The sequence below is a fragment of the Meles meles genome, chromosome 7 (genome assembly GCF_922984935.1).
Source record: "Meles meles chromosome 7, mMelMel3.1 paternal haplotype, whole genome shotgun sequence".
In the NCBI taxonomy this organism is placed as follows: domain Eukaryota; kingdom Metazoa; phylum Chordata; class Mammalia; order Carnivora; family Mustelidae; genus Meles; species Meles meles.
In genome coordinates, this window is record NC_060072.1 from 94,987,008 (window position 1) to 95,007,882 (window position 20,875).

The 20,875-nt window shown below is 36.5% G+C and overlaps 1 pseudogene; it reads left to right on the forward strand.

The window, feature by feature from the left end:
- Positions 1 to 5,352: 5,352 nt before the first annotated feature.
- Positions 5,353 to 6,290, forward strand: LOC123946052 (annotated as a pseudogene).
- The last annotated feature ends 14,585 nt before the right edge of the window (positions 6,291 to 20,875 follow it).

The following is a 20,875-nucleotide window of genomic DNA, read 5'->3' on the forward strand; positions in this document are numbered from 1 at the left end:
TTTACTTACCAGAGAACACAGTGGAAGGAACTGAAAACCTCAATTTTGAATGACTAGGCTCTGTGCTTTATACACATTTTGACTTTTGATACCTAAAAACAGATTCTGTATTCCCATATTTCTGTTGAAGATTGGTAGGGGGTATCACATAAAATGATTGAGGAGGGTTAAAAATAATTTTCTAACCTCAAGCATCAGGGTAACCATTAAAATGTTTAGAATAACAGAATTTTCCATGTAGAGGGGATTGTTAATATATTCTCCTGCAGGGGTAGCAAATGAAAGAGACGTGCCACTAAACTCCCTTTCCCATGGCTATAGGAAATCATTGCAAATAAATTGGATAATTTTCTCTCAAAGAGTGAGGATGTAACCTCAGAATCCTTCTCAACTTGGTGCTAATACCGTAAGTGTTGACCTATGAGGTGAGATTTATTTGTATCCCTGGTAGACTGAACTTTTTCACTTGTGAGATGAAGAAAGGGAAACCCAGAAAGGGAAGGGCATTCTTCAAGTGACTCAGTGAATCAAAAAGAAATTGAAATCTATATCCCCGTTCAGTTAACTTTCCATACACAAATTTGCCTACTTGCTTGTTTCTTTCCTGGTCGTGGTTCCTAAACTAATTAATGCTCTCCAAACAAAGCATGAGTGCCAAGACTAGGAGCACTTTATGGGAGCACATAAAATATCAAACACAGCAAGGAGATTCATGGTATATATATTCCCCCTAGTTGAGAAAACTGCATCCCTCTCCCAATCACCATACAATGTTTTTGGAGAGCCAATCCTTATCCTAAACTAATCACACACATGCTTTTCTTGGGTCTCAGCCTTATTCTCTATCCCGATATGCACTTCTTTGCAGGCATCCAGAAATGACTTTTGCTGAAAATCTTCAGGCCCCTGACACCACTGCTTACTGCTGCTTATACCTCAAGGTTGCCCAGATCAATCCTGGGGCCGCCTGAGTGCACACAGCCTGGGTTCCAAATACTTTAGTGCTTCCTTCCTTTTCTCTGTAGTGCAGCTGTTTGTATAGCTTCCCAGAGGAAAATGCAAAAAGGCCCCCTCTTCAAAACTGTGGTAAGAACACTTAACATGAGATCTATTCTCTTAAATTTTTAAGGGCACAATACAGTATTGTCAACTATAGGCACAGTGTTATACAGCAGATGTCCTCCCCACTGTCCCTGGCAACAACCACCCCACCTTCTATTTCTATGATTTTGACTGGTCTAGGTACCTGATTATAAGTGGAATTATACAATATTTGTCCTTTTGTGTCTGGCTTTTGGAAATTAGCATAAATGATGTTGCACTTTATGGATCTAATTCCTCTCCCTTTTAAGTCTGCAAACTATTACATTGTATGTGTACACCACATTTTCTTTATCCATTCATCAATCAAAGGACACCTTTTGTTAACATACCTTGGCTATTGCAAATAAGCTGCAATAAACATATCTCTGTGAGTTTCTGATTTCAATTATTGTGGGTATACATCCAGAAGTGGATTTGTAAGATTATATGGCAATGCTATGTTCAATTATATATATGTACATATATACACACACAATATATGTAAAAAATTTGCCTCCAAGGATGGGGGTCAGTGGCATTTACTTCTACCACACGATAAAAGTTGAAAGTATTCATCTTCTGCATGGTGCGTTTGTGTTAAAATGGCCCTTCTTATTTATTAAAGCAGAAAACATAAATGACCATTACTCTAGAGAAATATGTAAATATGTATGAACATTTTAAGTAGGCAAAATTATGATCAGTAATCCCTTTTGTGGAACTAACTCTCAAAAGGTAATAGGACAACAAGGCTGAAAGGTATATGTGTGTCTATGCACTCTAAAATTACTTATACTGGGTAAATTTTTTCTCAAATATTTTATTTATTTATTTTGTTGAGAGAGAAAGAGAGACAGAGAGAGCAGGGGCAGTGGTAGAGGGAATCTTCAAGCAGACATTTCTGCTGACTGTGGAGCCTGACATGGGACTCAGTGACCCATGAGATCAGGACTTGAGTGGAAACCAAGAAAGAATCCAATGCTCAACCATGTGAGCCACCCAGGCGCCCCCTGGGAAAATTTTAAAGGCTAGGCAAAGAGGGATTTGACTCCTCATGGCATATCCATAAACTGAAACTATATTCAGCCATTAAAATTGACACTGGAAATGTTTATTGAAAACCAAATGGCTAACTATTGTTTAAAATGAAGATTTCTTAATTAGGTCTAAAATGCTTAAAATTATATACACCACATGAAAACAACTCTTTTAAAATGAAAATACTCACGTTGTGATTTTTCTTCAATTATGCTTGTCTCTACGATAATGATAAAGTCTCTAATAATCCAATTATTAACTAAATCTCTGTCAAGTACCATGATTGGTTATACAAAAGTAACTTTAATATCCCAGTTTTCATTTATACACTATGTTTTAACAAAAGGTATTATTTCAAAAAAGTTTTTTTAGTGTTATATTTATTCAGAGTGGAATAAACTGTGATTAATTTCCTCATTAAGAAAGAATAGCTTTGGTGCACATTATATAATAAAATATGTCTTGGGTTTTATACCAACATGTTGAAAATAACATAGAAGTGTAAAGGTGAAATTTGAGTTGCTTCTAATTTAAATATAAACCAGTTATTTACTTATTTTTATTTTATTTTAAGGAAGCCCCATGCCCAGCATGAATCCCAACACGGGCCTTAAACTCATGACCCTGAGATCAAAACCTGAGCAGAGACCAAGAGTCAGACGCTTAACTTACTGAACCACCCAGATGCCCCTATATGTAAAATTGTTATTTAGTTCAATTAAAAGAAATATTCCTTAAGGAAATTTTAGTTGGAATGATATATCTCAAAAGGCTTCAATAATTCTAAAATTATTTTACAAGCAGTGGAACTAAGTGCTTTTTCCTCCACAGTCTCTACCAGTTTGCCTTTCATGCTGTAAACTGGTTCCCCACAGTGTTAAAAATGATAACACAGGTCATAGGAATATGAACATTAAAAAATATTGGGTGTTATTTTTGTTGTTGTTAGGAAGGTTCCCCGTCCCCAAATACCTGGTCATCTCCTGCTGGATAATTTACTTAGAATTCTCCTGGGACACAGGTCCTATAATAAACCAATTAAAATATACTCCCAAAGTTGATCTTGTCCATGATTCATCAGTACCCTATTACTGTTTTCCCCAAAGTCATTAAGAATTTATCTCAAAGGATGTTTTCTAAAGTAAAAAAATATATATTTCTGTAGCAAAACACGTTAAAGGTGCTAGGTTTACTTTTTTCCTCAGGAAAATATATGGAAATGGCTATTTGTGAAATATCAAAATAACTTAAGAAAAATAATTCTAGGTTGTTTTTCTTTGATGACTTTTATCTAAAGATTTGCTAGAAAGATGGCAGGTGGGATATTTCAGGATTCCAGATTTGGGACAATTGTGGTGAAAAATATGAGAAAATGGTCTTATTAAATACTTTGAGATGAAATATCAAGGTTTTTATGAGGAAATGTATAGCTTTGTAGGAAGACAGGGAAAAAAGTTATTTCTCCATGAAGCATTAGCCTAAAATTTGTCTTTTGATTTAATATAATTGAATACATTAGTTTCCATTCAGTATTTCACACTATCAATCTTTTGACAATATGTAAGTATCCTGTTTATATTTATATATTGTATATACTTATATTTATATTTATCTGTTTATATTTATCTGATATTTCAGTTTCTATTCTATTCATTATATACCAGTGACTACCCATGGTGTGTTTCTTTCTTTGAATATATATATATAATGATATATGTATATACATTATTCAGTAGTATAATAAATGGAAATGTAAAAATATTTCAAATGGTTAATTTTTACCAGTTAACTGAAATATGTGGAATATGCAAACCTCCTTAATACTGATACATTTTTAGAAAGACTTGATGGATATTCCTGGTGTGGGTGTCCAAGACAGTTTTAAATAATATACATAAGGGGTTTGTATCTAATTTCTATATATGAGTACTGCTGAAATTCATTAACAACAATTTGTGAAAATATTTTTTGATGTTCAACTATTAACTAGATTTTTAAAATTTATTTTATTAGGAATCTTGAATAATAAAGTGAAAATAACTAAATTAATTAAGTTTTCATATATACATACCTGTCTTTGACATTTTAATTCCAATGTAGTTAACATACAGTGCCATATTATTTTCAGGTGTACAATTCAGTCATCCAACAATTCCGTACATCAGCCAGTGCTCATCATAACAAGTGCCCTCCTTAATCCCCCTCACCTATTTTACCCATCTTCCCTTCCACCTCCCCTCTGGTAACCATCAGATTGGTCTCTATAGTTAAGAGTCTGTTTCTTGGTTTAGAAAGACACCATTTTTTAAAGAATCAAGAATAGAGGTAGGAGACCAAAGGCTCAATGTGTATCTGGAGATAGAATGTATAATGGCTTGAAAAAAAATGGGTACTACTTATATAAACTGTTGTTTAATACAAATAAAAGTTCATAATGCAATAGTAGAATGACTTGGTTTCTGAATTTTTACAATGAAAACAGTTATAAATAAACTAATAGAGATAGTATTCACTACTTCCCAAAAATAACACTTAGAATTTTCACTAGAAATTATTAACTAGGGTTAGGTTGATCAATAGTTTCTAACAGCAGTAGGGACTTTATGCTCAGAAAAAGATGATACAAGAAAAACATAATGTGGGTGCCTGGGTGGCTCACTCACTAAGTGTCTGCCTTCACCTCAGCTTAGGATCCAAGGGTCCAGGGTTTGAGCCCACATTGGGCTCCCTGCTAGATGGGAAGCCTGCTTCTCCCTCTCTCACTCCCCTGCTTGTGTTCCCTCTCTCTGTGTGTCTCTCTCTGTCAAATAAATAAATAAAATCTTTAAAAAAAAATAATAATGTCCTCTGTATTTGAGGGGGAAAAAAAGTGAAGCATGAGAAGAGCTCATGTTCAGTCAATATAGTTCCCATGTAACATTGGTAAAAATGGAGGCAGAGCAAACATATAACAAAGAATCAGAGGACATTATTCAGAGTAGTAAGACTGATATTAAACACAGAAGATATGCCCATAAAATGTATAATAGAATTGGGGAAAATGAGGAATGTATTTATAGAAGGAAAATTTTTAAGCGCCAGGTACTTTTTGTGAAAATATAGTCATAATTTCACCTTTATATTTTTTTACAATCATTATTTTAAAAAATAGGGACAGATATTTGGGTTTGTCTGACTGATTTATTATTATCTATGTTGATTTTTGCCAGTAAGATTGGTAAAAAACCAGAAATGAAAAATAGAACATTGGTGACTGAATTCATCCTCGTGGGTCTGACTGATAATCCAGAAGTACAAGTTGCAATTTTCTTCTTTCTATTTCTCACCTATGTACTGAATGTTACTGGAAATCTCACCATCATCACACCTTGCTGGATTCCCACCTGAAGACCCCTATGTATTTTTTCCTCAGAAATTTCTCCTTCTTAGAAATTTCATTTACTTCTGTCTGTAATCCTAGATTTTTGATTAGCATCCTAACTGGAGACAAATCTATTTCCTACAGTGCTTGTGCAGCTCAACTGTTCTTCTTCATCCTTCTTGGCTCAACAGAGTTTTTCCTTCTGGCCTGTACGTCCTATAATCGTTATGTGACCATCTGCAAGCCTTTGCATTATACAAACATCATGAGTAACAAGATCTGCTATCAGCTTGTGGTTAGCTCTTGGCTGGCTGGTTTCTTGGTAATCTTCCCACCACTGGCCATGGGCCTGCAGCTGGATTTCTGTGACTACAATGTCATTGACCACTTCACCTGTGATTCTGCTCCTTTACTGCAGATCTCTTGCACAGACACAAGTACTTTAGAGCTCATGAGCCTTGTTTTAGCTGTGCTTACTCTTAGGTCCACTTTGGTGTTAGTAATTCTCTCCTATTCTTACATCCTTAAGACAATTCTGAAAATCCCTTCAGCTCAACAAAGGAAAAAGGCCTTCTCAACCTGCTCATCCCATATCATAGTTCTCTCTATCTCTTATGGAAGCTGCGTCTTCATGTATGTGAAAACATCAGCAAAGGAAAGGGTTGCTTTGACAAAAGGTGTAGCTATGCTCAATACCTCTGTTGCTCCTATGCTGAATCCCTTTATTTATACTTTAAGGAACCGGCAAGTGATACAAGCATTTAAAGATGTTGTGAAAAAGATAATTTTTTCAAAAACATTGATCTGACTGTATTTATAGCTAAAATATTGTGAAAATTAAAAGTAGGAAACCTCACTGAAGTGGACTTGGGATAATAGAAGAGGAAGCTGAAAGGGAGGAGCCATACGACTCAATGTCAGTTACAGGAAGAATTGTCAATTATAGACCTCACCAGAAAAACGGAGGGCAGAAAAGAATCATTAATTACAGTCCCCAACATGGAAAGATGTACACTGCATCTCCTACAATAAACTGACTACCCCTGCAACTCAGCCAGTGAGAAATCATCATCACCCTAAATTCTTGCTTTTCTCCAATGAACTTTTGTTCAAAACAACTTCTCCCAGATTCCATCTTCTTCTCCATAAAATAATATCTTTCTTCTTTGTTGGATTTGCCTATAGCCTTCATGCCCCAAACTGTAATTCTCTGTCATTCACCATTCCCAAATAAACTTTTTTTTTTCTGGTAAAATAACCAACCATTTTGTTTGTAAGGTTAGCACTATACACACAACACTTTCATGAGAGAGAGCCAATAGATAATTTGTTGTTGTATTTCTACTCTCTCCTAAGTTTTATCAATTCTCAGGGAAAAAAATTATTTGTTATTTTGGATTCAATGTTTTTATATTATAAGTTCTGCTTGAATGAATTTAAGCCAAAATCATTATGGAATGATTTGTAGTATTTTTCCCATGATAAAACAAAGAAATTACTAAATCACTTCCTACATAAATGTGCTTCAAATATATTGTGTTGATGTTTATCACTGCATAATCTATTGAAAAAGCATGCCATTAGTATTTTTTAGTTATTCAATTATATACATACATGATTGATCATACATATGTATGTACTTGTTTGTGTGCGCATATACCATCACTTAAAACTGGTTATTAAAACTGCCTTAAGAGAAGGAGACACACTCTAATCATCAACATACTAAGACATTGAGAAAAACTGGATGATATAGATAATAAATATCATTGTTCTTTCCTCCTCTGCCTGTTTTTTTTTTCTTTTTACCTAGACATAAAGATAAATGATGAATCACCCCTTCACCTAAAAGCATTTGTGACAAGTCTAAATGCTGTAGACCGAGTGTATTTCTACTAAATTACACAAAGTCAAAACGTTAAACTCTGACTTTGGATATTTTGGGTGTGTTTTTATAGTATTTTTAACTCCCTTTAAATGACTTGTACCAGCTTTATTTAACCACTCAGTGTCTTGGTTTCATTAATTATCAAATTGGGTGAATAATCCATAGTCATAATTTTTATTGATTTTTTTTCTTTGATGAAGGTAAATTAGGTCATTTAAAGTGTTTACGTCAGAGGAGTCAAGATGGCGGAGAAGTAGCAGGCTGAGACTACATCAGGTAGCAGGAGATCAGCTCGATAGCTTATCTAAACATTGCAAACACCTACAAATCCAATGGGAGATCGAAGAGAAGAAGAACAGCAATTCTAGAAACAGAAAATCAACCACTTTCTGAAAGGTAGGACTGGCAGAGAAGTGAATCCATAACGACGGGAAGATAGACCACGGGGGAGGGGCCGGCTCCCTGCAAGCGGCGGAGTAACAGAGCACAAAAATCAGGACTTCTAAAAGTCTGTTCAACTGAGGGACATTGCTCCAGAGCCTAAACCAGGGTGAAGCCCACACAGGGTCAGCGTGGCCCCAGGTCCCGCAGGGTCACAGAAGGATCGGGGGTTGGAGTGTTGTAGATCTCGCAGGTGTTAGAACGGAGAACCCAGCTACAGAGACAGAGCCGAGGACTGAACTCTCAGCTTGGTGTTACCTTGAACTGGTCGCGGGCTGGGTGAGCTCAGAGTGTGGCTGGAGGCTGGGGATACAGGAGTGATTGGGCGCTGTTCTCTGGGGGTGCACTGAGGAGTGGGGTCCCGGGCTCTCGGCTACTCTGGGCCGGAGACTGGGATACTGCCATTTTCATTCCCGTCCTCCGGAACTCTACGGAAAGTGTTCAGGGAACAGAAGCTCCCAAAAGCAAACCCGAGCAGATTACTTAGTCCAGCCCCGGTAAGGGCGGTGTAGTTCCGCCTCGGGCAAAGACAGGTGAGAGTCACTACAACAGGATCCTCCCCCAGAAGATCAACAAAATATCCAGCCAAGATGGAGTTCATCTAACAAGGAAAGCAGGTTCAATACCTAAGAAACAGCAGAATTCCAGAGGAGGAGAAAGCAAAGCACGGAACTCATGGCTTTCTCCCCATGATTCCTTAGTCTTGCGGTTAATTCAAATTTTTTTTTCAATTTTTTTTCTTTCTTTTTTCTTCTTCTGCTAAATTTTCTAAAACTTTTACCCTTTTCTTTTTTAACGTTTTTTAACTATTTTATTTAAAATATATTTTTTTCTTTCTTTTTTATATTTTTCCTTTATTTGTTTTATTTTTTACACTTTTTTCTTTTTTTTTTCTGAACCTCTTTTTTCCCCTTTCTCCACCCCCCCTAAATGTGGGGTCTCTTCTGATTTGATTACAGCGCATTTTTCTGGGGACTTTGCAACTCTTTTAGTATTTTATTTCATCCTTCATATCCTCTTATATGGACAAAATGACAAGATGGAAAAAATCACCACAAACAAAAGAACAAGAGGCAGTACCGAAGGCTACGGACCTAATCAATACAGACATTGGTAATATGTCAGATCAAGAGTTCAGAATGATGATTCTGAACGTTCTAGCCGGGCTCAAAAAAGGCATGGAAGATATTAGAGAAACCCTCTCTGGAGATATAAAAGCCCTTTCTGGAGAAATTAAAGAACTAAAATCTAACCAAGTTGAAATCAAAAAAGCTATTAATGAGGTGCAATCAGAAATGGAGGCTCTCAGTGCTAGGATCAATGAGGCAGAAGAATTACTGATATAGAACACCAAATGACAGAGAATAAAGAAGCCGAGCAAAAGAGGGACAAACAGCTACTGGACCATGAGGGGAGAATTCGAGAGATAAGTGACACCATAAGACAAAACAACATTAGAATAATTGGGATTCCAGAAGAAGAAGAAACAGAGAGGGGAGCAGAAGGTCTATTGGAAAGAATTATTGGAGCGAATTTCCATAATATAGCAAAGGGAACAAGCATCAAAATCCAGGAGGTGCAGAGAACCCTCCTCAAAGTTAACAAGAATAGGTCCACACCCCGTCACCTAATAGTAAAATTTACAAGTCTTAGTGACAAAGAGAAAATCCTGAAAGCAGCCCGGGAAAAGAAGTCTGTAACATACAATGGTAAAAGTATTAGATTGGCAGCAGATTTATCCACAGAGACCTGGCAAGCCAGAAAGAGCTGACATGATATATTCAGAGCACTAAACAAGAAAAACATGCAGCCAAGAATACTCTATCCAGCTAGGCTATCATTGGAAATAGGAGGAGAGATAAAAAGCTTCCAGGACAAACAAAAACTGAAAGAATTTGCAGACACCAAACCAGCTCTACAGGAAATATTAAAAGGGGTCCTCTAAGCAAAGAGAGAGCCTAAAAGTAGTAGATCAGAAAGGTACAGAGACAATATATAGTAACAGTCACCTTACAGGCTAATAATGGCACTAAATTCATATCTCTCAATAGTTACCCTGAATGTTAATGGGCTAAATGCCCCAATCAAAAGACACAGGGTATCAGAATGGATTAAAAAAAAACAAAACCCATCAGTATGTTGCCTACAAGAAACACATTTTAGATGCAAAGACACCTCCAGATTTAAAGTGAGGGGGTGGAAAACAATTTACCAGGCTAATGGGCATCAGAAGAAAGCTGGGGTGGCAATCCTTATATCAGATCAATTAGATTTTAAGCCAAAGACTATAATAAGAGATGAGGAAGGACACTATATCCTACTCAAAGGGTCTGTCCAACAAGAAGATCTAACAATTTTAAATATCTATGCCCCTAACGTGGGAGCAGCCAACTATATCAACCAATTAAGAACAAAATCAAAGAAACACATCAATAATAATACAATAATAGTAGGGGACTTGAACACTCCCCTCACTGAAATGGACAGATCATCCGAGCAAAAGAGCAACAAGGAAATAAAGGCCTGAAATGACACACTGGACCAGATGGACATCACAGATCTATTCAGAACATTTCATCCCAAAGCAACACAATACACATTCTTCTCTAGTGCACATGGAACCTTCTCCAGAATAGATCACATCCTGGGTCACAAATCAGGTCTCAACCGGTATCAAAAGATTAGGATCATTCCCTGCATATTTTCAGACCACAATGCTCTGAAGCTAGAACTCAATCACAAGAGGAAAGCTGGAAAGAAACCAAATACATGGAGACTAAACAGCATCCTTCTAAAGAATGAATGGGTCAACCAGGAAATTAAAGAAGAATTGAAAAAATTCATGGAAACAAATGATAATGAAAACACAACGGTTCAAAATTTGTGCGACACAGAAAAGGCAGTCCTGAGAGGAAAATATATAGCGGTACAAGCCTTTCTCAAGAAACAAGAAAGGTCTCAAGTACACAACCTAACCCTACACGTAAAGGAGCTGGAGAAAGAACAAGAAAGAAACCCTAAACCCAGCAGGAGAAGAGAAATCATAAAGATCAGAGCAGAAATCAATGAAATAGAAACCAAAAAAACAATAGAAAAAATCAATGAAACTAGGAGCTGGTTCTTTGAAAGGATCAATAAGATTGATAAACCCCTGGCCAGACTCATCAAAAAGAAAAGAGAAAGGACCCAAATCAATAAAATCATGAATGAAAGAGGAGAGATCACAACTAACACCAAAGAAATACAGACAATTATAAGAACATACTATGAGCAACTCTACGCCAACTAATTTGACAATCTGGAAGAAATGGATGCATTCCTAGAGACATAAACTACCACAACTGAACCAAGAAGAAATAGAAAACCTGAACAGGCCCATAACCAGTAAGGAGATTGAAACAGTCATCAAAAATCTCCAAACAAACAAAAGCCCAGGGCCAGACGGCTTCCCAGGGGAATTCTACCAAACATTTAAAGAAGAACTCATTCCTATTCTCCTGAAACTGTTCCAAAAAATAGAAATGGAAGGAAAATGTCCAATCTCATTTTATGAGGCCAGCATCACCTTGATCCCAAAACCAGACAAGGATCCCACCAAAAAAGAGAACTACAGACCAATATCCTTGATGAACACAGACGCAAAAATTCTCGCCAAAATACTAGCCAATAGGATTCAACAGTACATTAAAAGGATTATTCACCACGATCAAGTGGGATTTATTCCAGGGCTGCAGGGTTAGTTCAACATCCGCAAATCAATCAATGTGATACAACACATTAATAAAAGAAAGAACAAGAACCATATGATACTCTCAATAGATGCTGAAAAAGCTTTTGACAAAGTACAGCATCTCTTCCTGATCAAAACTCTTCAAAGTGTAGGGATAGAGGGCACATACCTCAATATTATCAAAGAAATCTTTGAAAAACCCACTGCAAATATCATTCTCAATGGAGAAAAACTGAAAGCTTTTCCACTAAGGTCAGGAACACGGCAGGGATGTCCATTATCACCACTGCTATTCAACATAGTAGTAGAAGTCCTAGCCTCAGCAATCAGACAACAAAAAGAAATTAAAGGCACCCAAACTGGCAAAGAAGAAGTCAAACTATCACTCTTCGCAGATGATACGATACTATATGTGGAAAACCCAAAAGACTCCACTCCAAAACTGCTAGAACTTGTACAGGAATTCAGTAAAGTGTCAGGATATAAAATCAATGCACAGAAATCAGTTGCATTTCTGTACACCAACAACAAGACAGAAGAAAGAGAAATTAAGGAGTCAATCCCATTTACAATTGTACCCAAAACTATAAGATACCTAGGAATAAACCTAACCAAAGAGGCTAAGAATCTATACACAGAAAATTATAAAGTACTCATGAAAGAAATGGAGGAAGACACAAAGAAATGGAAAAATGTTCCATGCTCCTGGATTGGAAGAATAAATATTGTGAAAATGTCTATGCTATCTAAAGCAAGCTACACATTTAATGCAATCCCTATCAAAATACCATCCATTTTTTTCACAGAAATGGAACAAATACTCCTAAAATTTATATGGAGCCAGAATAGACCTCGAATAACCAAAGGAATATTGAAAAACAACGACAAAGTTGGTGGCATCACAATTCCGGACTTCAAGCTCTATGGCAAAGCTGTCATCATCAAGACAGCATGGTACTGGCACAAAAACAGACACATAGATCAGTGGAACAGAATAGAGAGCCCAGAAATCGACCCTCAACTCTATGTTCAACTCATCTTCGACAAAGCAGGAAAGAATGTCCAATGGAAAAAAGACAGCCTCTTCAATAAATGGTGCTGGGAAAATTGGACAGCCACATGCAGAAAAATGAAATTGGACCACTTCCTTACACCACACACGAAAATAGACTCCAAATGGATGAAGGACCTCAATGTGAGAAAGGAATCCATCAAAATCCTTGAGGAGAATGCAGGCAGCAACCTCTTCGACCTCAGCCGTAGCAACATCTTCCTAGGAACAACGGCAAAGGCAAGGGAAGCAAGGGCAAAAATGAACTATTGGGATTTCATCAAGATCAAAAGCTTTTGCACAGCAAAGGAAACAGTTAACAAAACCAAAAGACAACTGACAGAATGGGAAAAGATATTTGCAAACGACATATCAGACAAAGGGCTAGTGTCCAAAATCTATAAGGAACTTAGCAAACTCAACACCCAAAGAACAAACAATCCAATCAAGAAATGGGCACAGGATATGAACATACACTTCTGCAAAGAAGACATCCAGATGGCCAACAGACACATGAAAAAGTGCTCCACGTCACTGGGCATCAGGGAAATACAAATCAAAACCACAATGAGGTATCACCTCACACTAGTCAGAATGGCTAAAATTAACAAGTTAGGAAATGATAGATGCTGGCGAGGATGCAGAGAAAGGGGTACCCTCCTCCACTGTTGGTGGGAATGCAAGCTGGTGCAACCACTCTGGAAAACAGCATGGAGGTTCCTCAAAATGTTGAAAATAGAACTACCCTATGACCCAGCAATTGCATTACTGGGTATTTACCCTAAAGATACAAACATAGTGATCCGAAGGGGCACGTGTACCCGAATGTTTATAGCAGCAATGTCTACAATAGCCAAACTATGGAAAGAACCTAGATGTCCATCAACAGATGAATGGATAAAGAAGAGGTGGTATATATACACAATGGAATACTAGGCAGCCATCAAAAGAAATGAAATCTTGCCATTTGCGACGACGTGGATGGAACTAGAGCGTATCATGCTTAGTGAAATAAGTCAATCGGAGAAAGACAACTGTCATATGATCTCCCTGATATGAGGACATGGAGAAGCAACATGGGGGGTTAGGGGGATAGGAGAAGAATAAATGAAACAAGATGGGATTGGGAGGGAGACAAACCATAAATGACTCTTAATCTCACAAAACAAACTGGGGGTTGCTGGGGGGAGGTGGGATTGGGAGAGGGGGAGGGGGTTATGGACATTGGGGAGGGTATGTGCTATCGTGAGTGCTGTGAAGTGTGTAAACCTGGCAATTCACAGACCTGTACCCCTGGGGATAAAAATACATTATATGTTTATTAAAAAAAAAAAAATTTGGAAGGGGAGGCGAACCGTAAGAGACTATGGACTCTGAAAAACAACCTGAGGGTTTTGAAGGGTCAGGGGTGGGAGGTTGGGGGAATAGGTGGTGGGTAATGGGGAGGACACGTTTTGCATGGAGCACTGGGTGTTGTGCAAAAACAATGAATACTGTTACGCTGAAAAAATAAATAAAATGGGGGAAAAATTTCAAAAAAATAAATAAATAAATAAATAAATAATGAAGAAATTATGTTGAGCGAAATAAGTCAAGCAGAGAGAGTCAAGTATCATATGGTCTCACTTATTTGTGGAGCATAACAAATAACATGGAGGACATGGGGAGATGGAAAGGAGAGGGAGTTGAGGGAAACTGGAAGGGGAGATGAACCATGAGAGACTGTGGACTCTGAAAAACAACCAGAGGGTTATGAAGGGGCGGCGGGAGGGGGTGGGGTGTGGTGGGAGGTTGAGGAACCAGATGGTGGGTAATAGGGAGGGCACGTACTGCATGGAGCACTGGGTGTGATGCCAGAACAATGAACACTGTTATGCTGTAAATAAGCAAATAAAAATAAATAAATTAATTTAAAAAATAAATAAATAAATAAATAAATAAAAGAAAAAAAAGAAGTGGTATATATACACAATGGAATACTATGCAGCCATCAAAAGAAATGAAATCTTGCCATTTGCGATGACATGGATGGAACTAGAGGGTATCATGCTTAGTGAAATAAGTCAATTGGAGAAAGACAACTATCATATGATCTCCCTGATATGAGGATGTGGAGATGCAACATGGGGTGTTGGGGGATAGGAGAAGAATAAATGAAACAAGATGGGATTGGGAGGGAGACAAACCATAAATGACTCTTAATCTCACAAAACAAACTGGGGGTTGCTGGGGGGAGGTGAAGTTGGAAGAGGGGAAGGGGGTTATGGACATTGGGGAGGGTATGTGCTATCATGAGTGGTGTGAAGTGTGTAAACTTGGTGATTCACAGACCTGTAACCGTGGGATAAAAATACATTATATGTTTATTAAAAAAAAAAGGAAAAGAAAGGATGAATACCCAACTTTTGTAGCAACATGGACGGGACTGGAAGTGATTATGCTGAGTGAAATAATTCAAGCAGAGAGAGTCAAGTATCATTTGGTTTCACTTATTTGTGGTGCATAACAAATGACATGGAGGACATTGGGAGATGGAGAGGAGAAGAAAGTTGAGGGAAATTGGAAGGGGAGGCGAACCATAAGAGACTATGGACTCTGAAAAACAACCTGAGGGTTTTGAAGGGACAGGGGTGGGAGTTTGGGGGAACCAGGTGGTGGGTAATAGGGAGGGCACGTATTGCATGAAGCACTGAGTGTTGTGCAAAAACAATGAATACTGTTACACTGAAAAAATAAATAAATAAATAAATAAATATAAAGTGTTTACTTCAAGAGCTCAATAAATATCTGGTATTATATTGTCATATAATCTGTCTCTTATAGAACACTCTTCATCCCTGGATTTGAGGAACATACTCTTCCTCTCTTTCTTCTTGTTTTGCTTTCATTCCCAAGTTTACCAGCAACTCTTTGTTCTGTAATTAACTGTTGATAGTATTTTGTCTCTCATTCTCTATTCCCCTCTTTTAAAACATTATACAGAGTTTAATCTTTCTTCTGAGATAATGACATCTAAACCAATGGTTAACCCACTCCTAAGCCAAAGCCTCAATATCTGACTTCCTAATTTTTGCCGTGTTTATGTGTTTGAGTAGTGGATTTATCCAAACATGTTTTGGCCTACAACCTCAAAAAAAAAAAAAGAAAAAGAAAAAAGTATGCTAAGAAAAAACATCTTTGCTATATAAGATCATCTAAGATATAATTGTCCTAGTGATAAACCAGATAAGGAGTTGGCCCCCATAAGCTATCTCTTCTATAGAGCATGTCTGGTACTGCCAACATGCAAGGATCCCGTCTACTTTTATACACAGATATCTGAAAACACATCAAAAACCGGGTTCAAAAATGGAAAGTGTCCTCTTCTCCTTCCTACCAGCAGAAGTCAGTGGGTACCTAAAAATCCTATTCTGACAGCTGTTAATGAATAACCCCCCCCCTTCACCTTGATGAGAAGGGCCAAGTAGGGTACCCACATCTGGCAGTAATAGGGTTGAGTTCTTGCCTTCTACTGCTGGACCAGTCTCAGAGGAAGCCAGCTACAACAGAAAGTCTAAGTAAGATCCAGAGACTCCTAACATAATAGCAAATCTATCCAGATTTCAATTTAAAAAATCACCTGCAATACCAATAACTAGGGGAGGGAGACAAACCATAAATGTCTCTTAATCTCACAAAAGAAACTGGGGGTTGCTGGGGGGAGGTGGGATTGGGAGAGGGGGAGGGGGTTATGGACATTGGGGAGGGTATGTGCTATCGTGAGTGCTGTGAAGTATGTAAACCTGGCGATTCACAGACCTGTACCCCTGGGGATAAAAATACATTATATGTTTATGGAAATCTTAAATTAAATGAAAAAAAATGACAATCAACTGAAAGCAACACCACAATGTAAGATGTTAGAATTACTTAATAAATACCTAATACCTAAATTACCTAATAAATATTTTAAAGCAACTATCATAAAAGTGCTTCAGCAAACAATTGTGAAGACATTGGCTGAAAAGAAAAACTAGAATGTCAAGAAAGAGAAGAAGAGAGAGAGGGGGGAAAGAGAAAAAGAAAGAAAGAGAAGAAGGAATGAAAGGAAAGACAGAAAAAAGAAAGAGAAAGAAAAAAAGAAATCCTCAGCAAAGAATAAGATATAAAGAATAATCAACTAGAAATTTTATGACTGAAAAAAAATCATTGAAATTAGAAAATACTTGGAGAAGTTTCAAATTTTTTTTTTTAAGATTTTATTTTACTTACTTGACAGATAGAGATCACAAGTAGGGAGAGAAGCAGGCAGAGAGAGAGAGAGAGGAGGAAGCAGGCTCCCTGCCGAGCAGAGAGCCTGATGCGGGGCTCGATCCCAGGACCCCAGGATCATGACCTGAGCGAAAGGCAGAGGCTTTAACCACCTGAGCCACCCAGGCGCCCCAAGTTTCAAATTTTTTAAAGTTGAGTTGGATTTATTTGAGCATTTTAAGAAAACAACAAATGCGAACACAATAAATCAAGAGTATTAATCAGATGAAGGAAAAGAAGTGCCTTAAAGATCATTTTCTGGTGATGCTAAAACTGAAATTACTCCAAAGATGGACATTGAAAATCTGAGGAAGTTCCAATAAGATGGTGAGCAAATGCTGACAGCTGTCTTCCTTCCCAAACAATTCATAAAGCTCTCAGAAAAGTAGGCAGTGTGAGGATCTAAAGATATAAGGTAGAAAAAACAAACATTTCTAGAAAGACTGAGGTGGTGTGCACTGGCGTGAAGAAAAGCCAAGTAGGTGCAGAGAAGAATATGCATGAAAGACTTAGTTATAGAAACAAATTCAATAGACAGGCTCAACATAAGAATGGAAGCCACAGAGAATAGATTCAGTGAACTTGACAAAGAAACAACATACATATACAATATGAATTAGGGAGAAAATAAGCTGAATATGTGATAAGCATAACAATAATAATGAAGAGAGCCTGAGGGATCCCTCAGACAATAACAAAAGATCTAACATTCTTGTCAGCCTCTTCTCTGAAGGACAGGAGATAGAGGGTGGGACAGAAAAATTATATGAAAACTCTAAAATGAAAATACAAATTATCAAAAAAATTGGGGACCATGCAAAAGCAGTGCTTTTGAGAGTTAATAGCATGAAATACTTACATTGGAAAATAGGACCATGAGAGACTGTGGACTCTGAGAAACAAACAGAGTTTTGGAGGAAAGGGGGGGGGGTGTTGGGTGCACCTGGTGGTGGGTATTAAGGAGGGAATATATTGTGAAGAAAATATTGCATGGAGCACTAGGTGTGGTGCATAAACAATGAATCTTGGAACACTGAAAAAATAAAATTAAATTAAAAAAAGAAATATGTTAAAAAGTAAAAAAATAAGAAAAATGGGGAGGCAGGTGGGGGATGGGATAAACAGGTGATGAGAATTAAGGAGGGCACTTGTTATGATGAGCACTGGGTGTTATATGCAGATGCTGAATCACTAAATTCTACCCTTGAAACCAATATTTCACTACATTTTAACTAATGGGAATTTAAAAACTTGAAACATTTAAATATATACATATGTACATATAATTTAAAGAATAACATACCAAAAAATAAAATTTTAAAAAAGAATGCTTATACATAAAAAAGAAAAGAAGAAAAGTCTTGAATCAATAATCTAAGCTTTCCTCACTCAACATAGAAAGGAGGAGCAAATAAACTCAAAGTAGGCAGAAAGAAAGAATAAAGAAAAGGCAGAAATACAATAAATCAAAACCAGAAAAACAATAGAGAAAATCAATGAAACAAAAAATCTGTTAATTTGTAAATATCAATAAAATTGGCAAGCATCTAATAAGAATGAGAGGAGAGAGACAAATAAAAGAAAGGCTCAAATTACCAATATTAAAATGAAACAAGGCATATCCCTAGAGACAATGCACATCTTAGTGATAATATGGGAATATTATGGACAAATATTATATTATGTGACAACATGTGGTGATAATATGAGAATATTATGGACAAATCTATGCACACAAATTTGACAGGTGCAGTAGACCAATTCTTCAAAAAACACAAACTGCCGGGGCACCTGGCTGACTCAGTGGGTTAAAGCCTCTGCCTTCGGCTCAGATCATGATCTCAAGGTCCTGGGATCAAGCCCTGCATCAGGCTCCGTGCTCCACAGGGAGCCTGTTTCCCCTCCTCTCTCTCTGTCTGCCTCTCGGCCTACTTGTAATCTCTGTCTGTCAAATAAATAAATTAAATTAAAAAACAACAAAAACAACACAAACTGCTATAGCTTACCCAATAAGAAATAAATAATTTTAATATCTTTGTAATTATTAGGTAAATTTGGCTCATGATTAAAAATAAAACTTACCCAAAGAAATATCTAGGTCCAAATGTTTTCACTGGAGATTTCTCAAAGTGTTTCTACCCCTTGAACACATGGTAAGTTAAATGTACTTCTTAGAATTTACCCAAATGATTGAAAACTTACATTCACACAAAACTCTACACACTAATGTTTACAGCAGCTTTATGCACAATTGCCAAAGAAATGAAGGCAACTAAGATATCTCTCAGTAGATGATTGATAAAGCATGGTACATCTAGACAGTGGAATATTTATAACCACTAAAAACGAAATGCGCTATCATGGAGAAACCTTAAACACATATTACTAAGTGAAAGAGGACAATCTGAAGAGGCTACATACTGTAGGATCCCAACTCTCTAACATTCTGGAAAAGGCAAACTATGGATATAGCAAAAAGATCAGAGGGTACCAGGGGCTAGGAGAGAGAGGAAGGAAGCAATGAATTGGTGGAACATAGCGGATTTTTATGCCAGAGAAATTATTATGTATGATACTACAGTGCTACATACATGTCATTATATATTGTCACAACTCATAGAATGTACAGCATAAATATGAACTGCTGTTTAAAAAAAAGGTAATAATCTATATTCCCCCAAGTAAGCATACATAATTTTGACAGCTTTTTTTTTCCCAAACATTATATTTCCTTACAAGGGATGCATCTAAAATATAAGGATAGATTTCAAGTAAAAGCATCAAAGCTTTACATAATACAAACACTGAAAAAAAGAAAGTTTGTAAACCTATGTTAGAAAGTTTGTAAACCTATGTTAATAATAAGGCCATGTATCCTACAAGACCAAATTTTAAAATCACTAAAGATAAAGATTTCATAATGACAAAATTTTCAGTTAATGTAATTGTAAATTCATGTCTTTAATAACATAGAATCAAAACATACACAGCAAAATGATTAGAACTTTCAAGAGAAATAGAAAAATCCACAGTATTTTAACAAACTACTCTCAGTAACTGATAAAGATAATAGACAATAGTAAATGTGTAAAGAATATATAACATATCTTTAAGGATAAAACACTTGACAAGTATAGTATAATATGCAAATTTGAACTAACTGACATGTATAAAATACTATATCCAACTACCCCAGAATCAGTATTTTATGCAGGTAGTTATAGATTATTTGCTGAGCTTAGCCATATACTGAGCCATGAAACAAATATTAAATATTACAAAGGAGTGAAATAACCCCCAGGGTAAATTCTGAACAGAATTGTATTAAAGAAGAAAAAAACTATCGAAAATCACCGTACATTTAGAAATTATGAAATAGCACCTAAGTATGACTATGGTCAAAGAATAAATCGCAACAAATATTAAAAGGAACATTTTATGTCACACAAAGATATGAAGTAGCAAAGTTGTGAGGTAAATATAAACTGGTGATTAGCAGCATATTTAGATCTAAATGCATTAGAAAATAAATAATAAAAACTTGAAATCAATGATCTAAGCATTAATCCAAAGAAGTTTAAAAAAATGCATGACATTATACCTAACTAAATTGGAAAGAAGAAAGTAATAAATATTAAAGCAGTTATTATTGAAATAGAGAAAAAGCAAATAGAAAATGAGCAATTTTTTTTAAAACCTGCAATGCCAAAAGAGGAATATCTAAATGGACTAATGAGATCATTAAATCTCTCCCAATGGTGACCAAAAAAATAGAAGAGAGGAATTCAACCATTATATTAGGAAATAGAGTGTACATAACTACACATAATGCAGTCATAAAACCAAAATAATTGCAATTCTGCCAATAAAATCGTAAATAGTGTTGAAAGTTCTACAAAAAAATACAACCTACCACAACTGGTTCAAATATTTAAGAAAAGTATACGAGTTCTATACAGACATTTCAGGGCATAGCTAAAGGAGTATCAACAC